This window comes from Papio anubis, chromosome 17 (genome assembly GCF_008728515.1).
Source record: "Papio anubis isolate 15944 chromosome 17, Panubis1.0, whole genome shotgun sequence".
Classification (NCBI taxonomy): Eukaryota; Metazoa; Chordata; class Mammalia; order Primates; family Cercopithecidae; genus Papio; species Papio anubis.
In genome coordinates this window covers 23324479-23337864 of record NC_044992.1, presented here as the reverse complement: position 1 = coordinate 23337864, position 13386 = coordinate 23324479, and positions in this window count along the sequence as shown.

Below are 13386 nucleotides of genomic sequence, written 5' to 3'. Positions count from 1 at the left end.
ATTTAGTATTATGAAAAACTCAGCATATGTTCTTGTTTTTCTCATCTCATTGTCGTTGACAGGGTCACAAAATTTGTGAGCTCTATGTGGCAATGAATGTTCAAACAGCAATGAAAATGGTCATTTGTGCCACACTATCTGTACTAATGATGAGTCAGCCTGTACTTTTCTCATACATCTCCTGTTTAAACCGCAGCTCTCTTATAATTTATCATTGACTTTCCCCACCTCCATTCTTTCTTCATTTTTGCCCCATAAGAGTTTATGCTTCTCTTTCCCACACAACTGGGGGAGCTTGTGGGGAGAGGCAGCCTTGGCCAGAATCATCTTTGATGTCTCTTCTGTGCTCCTCCTCTGTCTTAGAAAAACAAAACAAAACTGTTTTCATCTAATTTTGCAGAAGCTAAATGTGCCACAGTGCAAGAGAAATCTGCTGTCAGACAGGTGGTAAAAAGCCTTCTTGACATAGAAGCAAAAAGAAGAAATTAGCAGCATGTATGAAATCTGAACAGACTTGTTTCTAAAAAGAACAGACATAATCCTCCTGTTCGTCTCTCTGTGCTTCCTTGGAAACTTCGTTATGGAATGGATGAGAGAGACCGCTACAGACTGTGGGTTACAGATTTCTCTGTCTTCTTGGAGGATCCAGCAGAGTTTTGTGGGGAAGCCTCCAGATCACGTTCCTCACTCGAGATTTCTCAAAGTAGAATCTGGAAACCCTAGGAGAATGCTGTAAGGATAAAATAGAATTATGAAAAAATCTGAACATTTAGACGATTAAGTAGAAGCCGTGAGACTGTAAAGCAAAAAACAAATCTCAGGCAATGATGGTTGGGATAGTTTAAAATGGAAAAGGAAACGGAAAACATACATATCAAATTGGACTTGGAATCAGGAGACCAGAGTTCTAGTGTTGGCTCTGTTGACTTGGGCAGGAAAAACTCTCTTGGACATTTAGGAAATGAGGAGGTTAGATTAGGAGATCCTTATCCTTAAAGTACACGTTAGCTTCAAAAGTCTATAATTCTCAAAAGATCCTACATAATTTAGTTAAATGCTGGAAAGAGTTGGCAAGAAAGACTGAAAATGTAATCCCTTTGCCCCACCTAGTAGAATTTTGAATCAGCTTTATTCTAGGACATATAACAATCCTTGAGAATTACAGGTCATAAGTAAAGAGTTTCCTCACCCTTATAAAATACAGTGGCCTTGTACATTAGCACAGGCAAGGAACATTAACTAGCTTTAACAGAGCTCAGCAATATTGTAAATGGTCATTGCATTTTGCCTTGCAGTATGGAAAAAACAGAACTTGTATTAAAAACTATGTATACTATTAACACTAAAATCATGAGTGAGCCTGCCTGAGAAGGACATGAAATTTCAGGACTCAAAAGAGGACTCCACTGCCTTTTTCCAGATGTCTTTCCCACTTACCATGAGATACCTGAAATTCCAACATTCATTCTTCTGGTTTTGATCCATAGGACTAAAAGTAGCAGCAGAGAAGTGACAATGCCCGTGGCTCCCTTCCCAACCTTTCCACTAATAAGGATACCTCTTGTTATTGTCACATTCTCTTTCTTGGGCCCCATTTTTCCAAGAACTAATCTATGAAGCAAACTTTATTTATTAAATAATAATAATTATCTGTCCAGGAGCGGTCGCTCACGCCTGTAATCCCAGCACTTTGGGAGGCCGAGGTGGGCAGATCACTTGAGGTTAGAAGTTCAAGACCAACCTGGTCAACATGGTGAAACCCCGTCTCTACTAAAAATACAAAAATTAGCCAGGTGTGGCATGGCACACCTGTAATCCCAGCTACTAGGGAGGCTGAGGCAGGAGAATTGCTTAAATCCAGGAGGCAGAGGTTGCAGTGAGCCAAGATCACACCACTGCACTCCAGTCTGAGCGACAGAGTGAGATGCCGTCTCAAAAATAATATTAATAAGGCTGAGCACAGTGGCTCACACCTGTAATCCTAGCACTTTGGGAGACTGAGGCGGGTGGATCACCTCAGGTCAGGAGTTCAAGTCCAGCCTGGCCAACATAGTGAAACTCCATCTTTACTAAAAATACAAATAATTAGCCGGGCGTACTGGTGGGCATCTGTAATCCAGGCTACTCGGGGGGCTGAGGCAGGATAATCGCTTGAACTTGAGAGGCGGAGGTTGCAGTGAGCCAAGAACATGCCATTGCATTCTAGCCTGGGCGACAAAAGTGAATCTCCGTCTAAAAATAAATAAATAAACAAACAAACAAACAATAAAGTAGTAATAAGAATTATCTGTTTTTCCAATTTTTAAAACATTAATCAATGATACCTGTTTGCCATTTTGATCTTTTATGACAATACAGTTACCTAGTTGACAGAATTTCACCTAAAAGCAAAGAAATCTGGTGCTTTAGTTAACCTGTGCAGTCTTTTAGAGGTTAAAGATAAAATCATTGCCAAAAGGCTTTTTTAATCATTGAAGAAAACCTCACAAACCTCTTTTCCCACCAGCTTTGCCCCTGTCACCACCACCATCATGACTACTTTCCTGACCCTATTGGCCAGGGGTCATAGATTCAAATTCTTACAGGTGTCAAGCAGGTCAACGAGTGAAGCAGGCTAGATGTACAATAATAGGGAGTTGTGGGGAGTGTGGCAAACGAAGAGCACATCTGTGTCCAAAAGAAGGCTGATAATTATAATCAGGGACAGATCTTCTGCTTCTTTTTTTTTTTTTTTTTTTTAGACGGTGTCTCGTTCTGTCAGGCTGGAGTGCAGTGGCACGATCTTGGCTCACTGCAACCTCCACCTCCCGAGTTCAAATGATTCTCATACCTCAGCCTCCCAAGTAGCTGGGATTACAGGCATGCACCACCATGCCTGGCTAACTTTTGTATTTTTAGTAGAGACAGAGTTTTGCCATATTGGCCAGGCTGGTCTTGAACTCCTGGTCTCAAGTGATTCACCTACCTTGGGATTACCTCTGGGATTACAGGTGTGAGCCATTGCACCTGGCCAGATCTTGTGATTCTTCAAGAGAAGTCAGAGATCTGAATTTTTATGTGTGATTCCCCTAATTTAAAAATGTTTTTTGTTTGTTTGTTTTAATCCTGAATGTCTAAGAGTAGAAGAATCCTCTTACCCAATATATGCCATCCTCTGGCAGGTAGGTTATAACAGAGTTGCCTTGGGCTTTCATTGTCTCGTGGAGATCTTTGTGAAACAGCTCTTGGAATTCTCACTCATTGCTTCCCCAGAGATCAGGCATGATCATGAGGAGCTAAGTCAGGGAGCAGTTAGTTATGGTCTGCTGAGGACTTTGTGCACATGATTGGACTGTAAACAATCCTATGAATTGGTCATGATTGTTGCAACTTTGGAGATGAGGACACTTGGGTTCAGAATGCATAATTAATGTATAGAGAGTGACTAAGCTGAGATTTATACCCGGGCTGATCCAAAGCCTGGGACTGGAGTAGCAAAGAGGATATCACAGAAGGGGTAAAGGTTGAATAATAAAAATTTCACCTCTCTCGTAATATGCTGAGAGTGATATCAGTACAACCCCACTTCTAATGACCTCTAGAGAAATTATTTCCGGAAGTAAAGGAAATTTACAATAATCTTAGTTGGAGAGACTTTTGGAAATGTTACAACACTCCTTGAGCTACTTTGCAATACCCTGCAGTGTTGCAGGACTGGAACTGAGAATTGCTGCCCTAAATATTTGCTTGTCCTCCTGATGATAATAATCACCAAGTATTACTCTTTGTCAAGGGGTTTGCATAGATCATTTCCGATCTGTGCAACAACCCCTGAAAGGTAGGCGTTGAAGCCTCCATTTTATTGTCAAGAAAAGGGAAGGGTTGAGAAACAATATAACTTAGTGCAATAACAGTAGTGCAAACCAGAATAAAATTGGTCTCATTTTGTTTTAAAAAATCAAATCATGCTTAATCTCATGCCAGAGACTACAGGGAATAAAATTGACACATTAATCACATATTTCCTAATACTCAGGTAATCTTTTCCCAAGAATGTATCTCTGCAACTTCAAGATTGCTATGTGGCAAACAACTTATATCACGGGTTGTTTACATATACATACTGGTGGAAAACATGGCGAACACTATTGTAAATTCACAAAAAACCCTGAGTTCTCAAAAAATTGTATATATATACATATACACACACACACATATATATACACACCCACATATGTGTACATATACAGATATATATATAAAATGGAAGAAGTTCAGAGCTTCCTTTTTCTTTATGTATATATATATATACACATATATATGTATATTTTTATTTATATATATTTATATATATATATATATATACACACACAAAAAAAATGGAAGATCTGGGGTGCCTGCCAACATATCTCTACAGTAAAGTGTTGCTGTGGAAACCCATGAATTCATGAATGATTTGTCCTTATTTCTTCTGACACTCCTGATAGCAGCACTACTGCTAGCCTCTGTTTAAATTGTAGTTAGTAATAACAATCTCATATTTTCATGTTACCTTACAGTTTATGAAACATTTTTACAGGTATTTGGTTTGATTCTCACAGCCACTCTATGAGATAGGTAGTGCTATCATTATTTATGATTTGCAACTAAATGATACTAAAATTCAGAAAGGTTAAGTGATCTGTCCAAGGTAACAGAGCTAGTAAGAAGAGTCACTTCTCCCATCACCCTGCCTTTTGGTCCTAAGTAAGTACTACAGTTGTTTTAGTTTTGTAGAGGACAATCATTAGGTCCTTTTGCCTTACAGGTGATTACTGTATGACAGGAAAAGTGGCAATAGGAGGTGAAAAAATAAATGATCTCACACAAATACTAATTGTTTCCATTGGGTATTGTCAGGAATTGTCAACATTGAGTTCTCTGCATTACCTGACGTGTAGTGGCTTCACCTAACAGAAGTTACACCCCTGTGAGCACTTACCTTGTACGGTTATGAGCACTTTTAACATGTTATAACTCAATCTTAACAATCACAGAACAAGGATTCTGTTTTTAAATCATACCCATTTTATAAGGAAGAAAACTGAGGCACAGAGGATTTAAGTCATGGGTCCTGGGTCACACAACTTGTTGGTGGCTAAACCAGAATTTGGGCCAAGATACTATGGTCCTGGGTCTTTAACCACTAGGCTAAATTGTCTTTTACATTAAGAATGAACATGTATATGATACTCCTATATTCCAGGAGCACACATAAATAGACTTATTTAATCTCCATTATTGACACATTTAACATTTGAATTCAAATAGAAAGCAGTGAGGCCAGGAGTTTGAGACCAGCCTGGGCAACACAGAGAGGCCCTGTCTCTAAAAAAATTTTTTTTTATATTAGACCAGGTGAGGTGGCTCACACCTGTAATCCCAGCATTTGGGGAGGCCAAGGTAGGCAGATCACTTGAGGTCAGGAGGTCAACACCAGCCTGGTCAACACGACGAAACCCCGTCTCTACTAAGAATACAAAAATTAGCTGGGCGTGGTGGCACACACCTGTAATTCCAGCTACTCGGGAGGCTGAGGCAGGAGAACCACTTGAACCCAGAAGGCGGAGGTTGCAGTGAGCCAAGATCGTGCCACTGTACTCCAGCCTGGGTGACAGAGTGAGACTCTGTCTCAAATAAATAAATAAATAAATAAATTAGCCAAGTATGGTGGCATGCACCTGTACTACTAGCTACTCAGGAGGCTGAGGCAAGAGGATCACTTGAACCCAGGAGGTTGAGTCTACAATGAAATATGATCATGCCGTTGCATTTCAGCCTGGGTGACAGGGCGAGACCCTGTCTCGAAAAATAATAACTTTTTAAAAAGCAAATATAAAAAGACAGGGAGGGAGGGGCAAATGGGGAAAGGGAGATGAGAGAGACACATGCACACAGCTTGAAGTGCCGTGATGAGTCTTGTATTCCACTCAAAGAACACATGCCTTGAAGTGAGCACAAGAGTGGGAGGAGCGTCAGCTCCCCTGGTCAGTCCCAGTTCCCTCATGGCTCTTTAGGTTTGAGCCTATTGTGTGCTGAGGGTGAGTCTAGTGTTCAAGAATTTATATTTTTTTTTACAACATAGTCCCTAAAAGGAAGCCAGATACCTCATTTGGTTCTCAACCACGAAATAGCCCTCTCCATTCTGGAATAAAAATTTTCTCTGCGGTGCTTACAAAGAGGAGATATTTGGGTCTCCGATGATGCCTTCCCAAAGAATTTGCAAGGATAATTTTGACTACGACCAATTTGTGTTTGACTTTGGAGCCTCATCCTTGAGTAAGTCACAATTCCACTTATATCTTTGAACATGGTCAGTGCTGAAGGGAGTAGTCAGATTCCTGTAGTTTGTCACGCAACTGTGCTGTATGTATTCAACACTGCTCATGGAGAAGTTGTAGCTACCAGATATACATGAAGCCACCAGATCCATGAACAGTTGTTTGAAAGCCTGGCCCCTCATCCTGGCTCAGCCACTAATGAACTGCTCAACTCAAGGAAATGATGTAACATTTTATAGGTTCAAAACTAAGGGACTAGACCGGAAGATAATCTGTAAGATCCTGTGAGGCCTCACATTATAGGACTGCTATTTTTTAAAAGTTTAACAATAGATGGGGCACAGCAGCTCATGCTTGTTAATTCCAGCACTTTGGGAGGCTGAGACCAGTTGATTGCTTGAGCCCATGAGTTCGAGACCAGCCTGGGCAACACGGTTAAACCTCTTCTCTACAAAAAATACAAAAATTAGTTGGGCCTGGTGGCATGGGCCTGTGGTCCCATCTACTCTGGAGGCTGAGGTGGGCGGATCACTTGAGCCAGGCAGGTTGAGATTGCAGTGAGCCATGTTCTTACAAAATACAAAAAAATAGAAAAAATACAAAATACAAAAAATTAGCCAGCGTGGTGGTGCACACCTATAGTTCCAGCTACTCAGGAGGCTGAGGCAGGAGAATCGCTTGAACCCTGGAGGCAGAGGCTCCAGTGAGCCAAGATCGCGCCACTGCACTCCAGCCTGGGTGACAGAGCAAGACTCTGTCTCAAAAAGAAAAAAAAAACAAAACCAAAACTCCCAAAATAATAATGAAACAACTCTTAGGAGGCCTTACTACTTCCTAGGCAGCTCAAGGGCATCATTAAACAATTCCACCAAAGAGGATATGAACTTTGTTGCCACTCAAGAATCACAGCCTTGAATTCCTGAAATGACTTTATAGCTATGGTACTTCATAAAAGTGTTCAATAACAAACTTGACTCACTTGGAAATCACCAGTCTAAAGGACTTTGCTCCAATTTGAGATGTGAGTTATACTCGTTTTTAAGACAATATTTAATGATGTATTAACAAGTTCATATTTCTGCTAAAGATTCACAATTTTTTTTTTTTTTTTGAGAGTCTCACTCTGTTGCCCAGGCTGGAGTGCAGCGGTATGATCTCGGCTCACTGCAACCTCTACCTTCCGGGTTCAAGCAATTCTCACCCTTTAGCCTCCCAAGTAGCTGGGATTACAGGCGTGTGCCACCATGCCTGGCTAATATTTTTGTATTTTTAGTAGGGATGGGCTTTCACCATGTTGCCAGCCTGGTCTTCAACTCCTGGCCTCAAGAGATCTGCCTGCCTTGGCCTCCCAAAATGCTAGGATTACAGGCATGAGTCACCATGCCTAGCCAAAGAGTCACAATTTCTTGATCACTCTAAATGTAGGGATAATGCTTGTATGATTCTACAATGCTATCAGTCATATAACAAAGTCTTCTATCAATGATTCCTTGTTTGTCATGTTGAGTGATCTTCATTATTTTCTACCTATATCAGATAAATTAAAATGGGCTAATGTGAAAACTTAACAGCTGCAAATTTGTGTGCCTAAGAAAAACTTCATGATTATGTTCCATTAACTATCCACAAATGGTTGCTTTGGGACAATTAGAAAAATGCCATAGGAAAACACTCAGCCATTTATAAATCTGCAGGTTTATTGTATAGACTGGTATGTCTAAAGTGCTTGAGTTTCAAAGTGCTTTCACTTACATTACATCTTTTGATCCTTAGGCTTAGAGAGCTTAAGTTTTTGTTTGCTTGTATTTTGGAGACAGGGTCTTGCTCTGTCACCCAGGCTGGAATGCAGTGGCGTGATCACAGTTCACTGCAGCCTTCAGCTCCCAGGCTCACGTGATCCTCTGGCCTCAGCCTCCCAAGTAGCTGCCCGCAGACACATGCCATCATGCCCAGCTTTTTTTTTTTTTTGTAGAGATGGGGTTTTGCCATGTTGCCCAGACTGGTCTTGAACTCCTGGGCTCAAGTGATCCACCGCCTCAGCCTCACAAAGTGCTGGGATTCCAGGTGTGAGCTACCACGCCCGGCTGAGAGTTTAAGTTTTTAATCTCTGGAATCAGACTGCTTGGGTTTGTATTTTGACTCTATCACTTTATTAGCTGTGCAAGTTATTATGTGCGAGTCACCTAGCCTTTCTGTTCTTGTGCTTCCTCATCTATAAAATGGGAATGGTAATAGAACCCACCTCCTGACTGAGGGTTATTGTGAAGATTAAATGGGCTAAAGCTTGTATAGAAAGCAGAACGATGCCTGCGGCACAGGAAGTGCTCAATAAATTTTAGCTACTATAGCTAGTATTATTATCCACCCCACTTTTCAGAAGATGAAACAGACTCAGAGATTAAATGAATACCTACAAACACTAAAAGTATTAAATACTAAAGCCATTAAAATACTAGAGCTATTAAAACCAGGTATAATAGACTTCAAACTTTGGCCTCTTTTTCCTAACTCCATGCTGCCTTTCTTACTTAATGTAAGAAATTCAGAGTTCTAATTGAGGACTTTTAGGGAACAATTTTTTCTTTCTTTCTTTCTTTCTTTCTTTCTTTCTTTCTTTCTTTCTTTCTTTCTTTCTGTCATCTTTCTTTCTTTTCTTTTTTTTCTTTCTTTTTTTTCTTTTTTTTTTTCTTTCCTCTCTGTCTTTCACTTCTTTCTTTCTTTCAGTTAAGATATTATGTTTATCTTTTGTTTTTAGTTTTCATTTGCATTGTAATGTCTTCAGTTTTACTCTTAACTCATGAATCACTCTTGTTGGAACAAGGAAGAAATAAAATTAAACAAAAGAAAAATCAGGTGAGAACAAAAAGTGGAAATTGGATGAAAAAACATTTCAAAGGATATGCACTGGAAAAGGTGGAACTGAGCCACCAACTCCTGCATATTCACTTTGTTTTGTGATTTTTTATGCTTTTTTTTTTTTTTTTTTTTTTTTTTAAAGCCTCTGGCCAGGTGCGGTGGCTCACACCTGTAATCCTAGCACTTTGGGAGGCTGAGGCAGGTGGATCACTTGAGGTCAGTAAGTCGAGACCAGCTTGGCCAACATGGTGAAACCCCGTCTCTACTACAAATACAAAAATTAGCCGGGCATGGTGGTGTGTACCTGTAATCCCAGATAATTGGGAGGCTAAGCCAGGAGAATCGCTTGAACCCAGGATGCGGAGGTTGCAGTGAGCCGAGATCATATCACTGCACTCCAGCCTGGGCAACAGAGTGAGACCCTGTCTTAAAAAACAAAAACAAAACAAAACAAAAAAACACCATAATTATTATACTTAAACATTTGCTTCAGATAGTAAAGAATGTAATTCATAAACAAAGGAAGAATTAAAGAAAGCTTTGGTTTTGCATCTTTAAGTAATGCCAGTCTAACAGCATTCCCAGAAGGAAACTGGGATCTAAGGTCTCCAGTCATATTTAATTGTGATTTTCTCTCAAGTCCAATTTCCTCTGTTTCACCTCTGTCACTTTCTCTTCCATTTGCCCTTATTTTCCTTTTATCTTTGTTCCAATCTTTCTGTACTTCAACAAAATTTAGCTTTTGGTGATTGTGGTAGTCACTTTTTAAGAGTGAGTAATGCAAAAAAGCATTTTTAGGGTAGCCCAACCAGGACTTCCTTCTAGATCCTCACAGCGCTGAGGATCAGCACCTTATTTTGTTGCTCTTCACAAGGATCTTCCTTTCTCCCTGGCAGGAGGAAAGAAAAATAAAGACAGTTTCCCTGCATCTTCCAGGATAAGGTCTTAACTCCTCTGTGGGCACTGGTGGCTATGTACACTCAGCCCCTGCCCTCTCTCTCCTTAGTTCAGCTGTACTCAGTTTCCAGAGATTTTGTTGTTTTAAAACTTTTAAGGGGCCGGGTGCAGTAGCTCACGCCTGTATTCCCAGCACTTTGGGGGGCCAAGGTGAGCGGATCACGAGGTCAGGGGATCGAGACCATCCTGGCTAACACGGCGAAACCCCGTCTCTGCTAAAAAATACAAAAACTTAGTCGGGTGTGGTGGCGGGCACCTGTAATCTGAGCTACTCTGGAGGCTGAGGCAGGAGAATGGCATGAACCCAGGAGGCAGAGCTTGCAGTGAGCCGAGATCACACCACTACTCTCCAGCCTGGGCGACAGAGCAAGACTCCATGTCAGAAAAAAATAAAAAGACTTTTGGGGCCCAGCACTTTGGGAGGCCGAGGCGGGCGGATCACAAGGTCAGGAGTTTGAGATCGGCCTGGCCAACATAGTGAAACCCCATCTCTACTAAAAATTTTAAAAATTAGCCGGGCGTGGTGGCAGGCTCCTATAATCCCAGCTACTTGGGAGTCTCAGGCAGGAGAATAGCTTGAACCTGGGAGGTGGAGGTTGCTATGAGCCGAGATCATGCCACTGCACTCCAGCCCAGGGGAGACTCCATCTCAAAAAAAAAAAAAAAAAAAAAAAGTTTTTTCCATATTTCCTTTAACTGGAATTCCTTTCCACAGCTATTATCACTTGGCAAACTCCTAACCGGGCAAAACTCAGATGATCTGTCATCTCTTCCAAGAAACTTTCCCTAAAGCTCCCAGGGAGCTTTGACTTAGATATTCCTCCTCCACACTCCACATCACACCATGCAAATCTCTACCACAGCACAAGGGTTAGGGTTAGGGTTAATGTGATCCACCTCCAAAATATGTTCCATATTCATCTGTTTCTTTTCATCTCTACCACAACCCTTTTTTTTTTTTTTTTCTGAGATGGAGTCTTGCTATGTCACCCAGAATGGAGTGCAGTGGCGCCATCTCAGATTACTGCAACCTCCACCTCCCAGGTTCAAGCCATTCTCCTGCCTCAGCCTCCCGAATAGCTGCAATTACAGGTACTCGCCAGCACGCCCAGCTAATTTTTAATTTTTGTATTTTTAGTAGAGACAGGATATCCCCCTGTTGGCCTGGCTGGTCTTGAACCCTGGACCTCAAGTGATCCGCCCACCTTTGCCTCCCAAATTGCTGGGATTACAGGTGTGAGCCACTGTGCCCGGCTCCACCACTGCCTTCTTGATCCAGGTCACCATTCGCCTCTTGCCTGGAAAAATTATAGCCTCCTAACAAGTCTTCTGCTTATATTCCTTTCTTTTTTCCTTTTTCTTTTTCTTTTTTCTTTTTTTTTTTTTTTTTTTTGAGATGGAGTCTTGCTCTGTCACTCAAGCTGGAGCATAGTGGTGCGATCTTGGCTATCTACAACCTCTGCCTCTCAGGTTCAAGCGATTCTCCTGCCTCAGTTTCCTGAGCAGCTGGGATTACAGGCGCCTGCCACCACGCCCAGCTAATTTTTGTATTTCAGTAGAGACAGGGTTTCACTGTGTTGGCCAGTCTGGTCTAGAACTCCTCAGGTGATCTGCCCGCCTCGGCCTCCCAAAATTCTGGGATTATAGGCGTAAGCCACCCGCCCAGCCTTCCTTTCTTTCTTAAGTCACTGCAGTCACAATGACCTTTTAAAGAAGTAATATTTCATATATACAAATACATACATAATATATAAAATTAGGTATAATAAATACTGTAGAATGAACACCCATGTACTCAACACCAGCTTAAGAAATAGGAAACTAGGCTGGGCATTGTGGCTCATGCCTGTAATGCTAGCACTTTGGGAGGCTGAGGTGGGTGGATCACAAGCTCAGGAGTTCAAGACCAGCCTGGCCAACATGGTGAAACCCCATCTCTACTACAAATACAAAATTAGCCGGGCATGATGGCAGGTGCCTGTAATCCCAGCTACTTTGGGAGGCTGAATCAGGAGAATCGCTTGAACCTAGGATGTGGAGGTCGTGGTAAGCCAAGATCGTGCCACTGTACTTCAGCCTGGGTGACAGAATATGACTCAGTCTCAAAAAAAAATTTAAAAATAGGAAACTATAAATACCTTTGAAGCTCAGTGTCTCCTCCCCAAAGGTAAATACTATCTTGAATTTGGTGTTTAACATTCACTTGTTAAAAAAATATATTTTACCATCTATGTATATATTTCTAAACAATACTTTAGGCCAGGCACAGTGGCTCACACTTGTTATCCCAGCACTTTGGGAGGCCGAGGTGGGCAGATCACGAGGTCAAGAGATCAAGACCATCCTGGCCAACATGGTGAAATCCCATCTCTACTAAAAATACAAAAATTAGCTGGGTATGGTGGTGCCTGTAGTCCCAGCTACTCCGGAGGCTGAGGCAGGAGAATTGCTTGAACCTAGGAGGCAGAGGTTGCAGTGAGCCGAGATCAAGCCACTCTACTCCAGCCTGGCAACAGAATGAGACTCAGTCTCAAAAAAAAAAAAAATTATTTGACTTTGCTTGTTTTTGAAATTTTGAAAACAGATTTCATGCCATTTGCTCTGCAACGTGATTTTTGTACTCAACATTGCTTCTGAAACTCATCCATGTAGATTTTTACTACTGTGTTATAATATTCCATTATATGACTATATCATGATTTATACAAATTCCTGTGATGAACTGTTGGATTTTTTTTGAGTTTTTATGCAACCACCAGCAAAGCTAGGATCAACAGTTTTGACCATGACTTCTAGTACATGTATGTAAGAATTTATCTAGGGAAAGAGAAATTACTGTGATAATGAAAATGTTCTAGTTATATGCTCTGCATCTAATAAGGTAGCCTCCAGCCATGTGTGGCTATTAAGCACGTGGAATATAATTATTATAACTGAAAAACTAAATTTTTATTTTACTTAATTTAGATTTAAATAGCCACAAGCATCTAGTGGCTACCATACTGGACAGAATAGCTCTAGAAAATATACACAAGAATAGAGTTGCTAGATTATGGAGTATGTTTGTCTTCAACTTTACAAAATGTTGACAAAAGTTTTCTAAAGTGGTAATATTAATTTATACTTCTATCAGCAGTATAAAAGAATTGTCAACATATTTTTTAATGCCTGCCTTAAAATTTTTCGCTTGTCTAGGTATAAACTGGGAATAGTCAGAGGTGTTTGAACCAGAGTGACACCATCCAGAATTGGGGCTGTGTAAAATAAGGCTGAG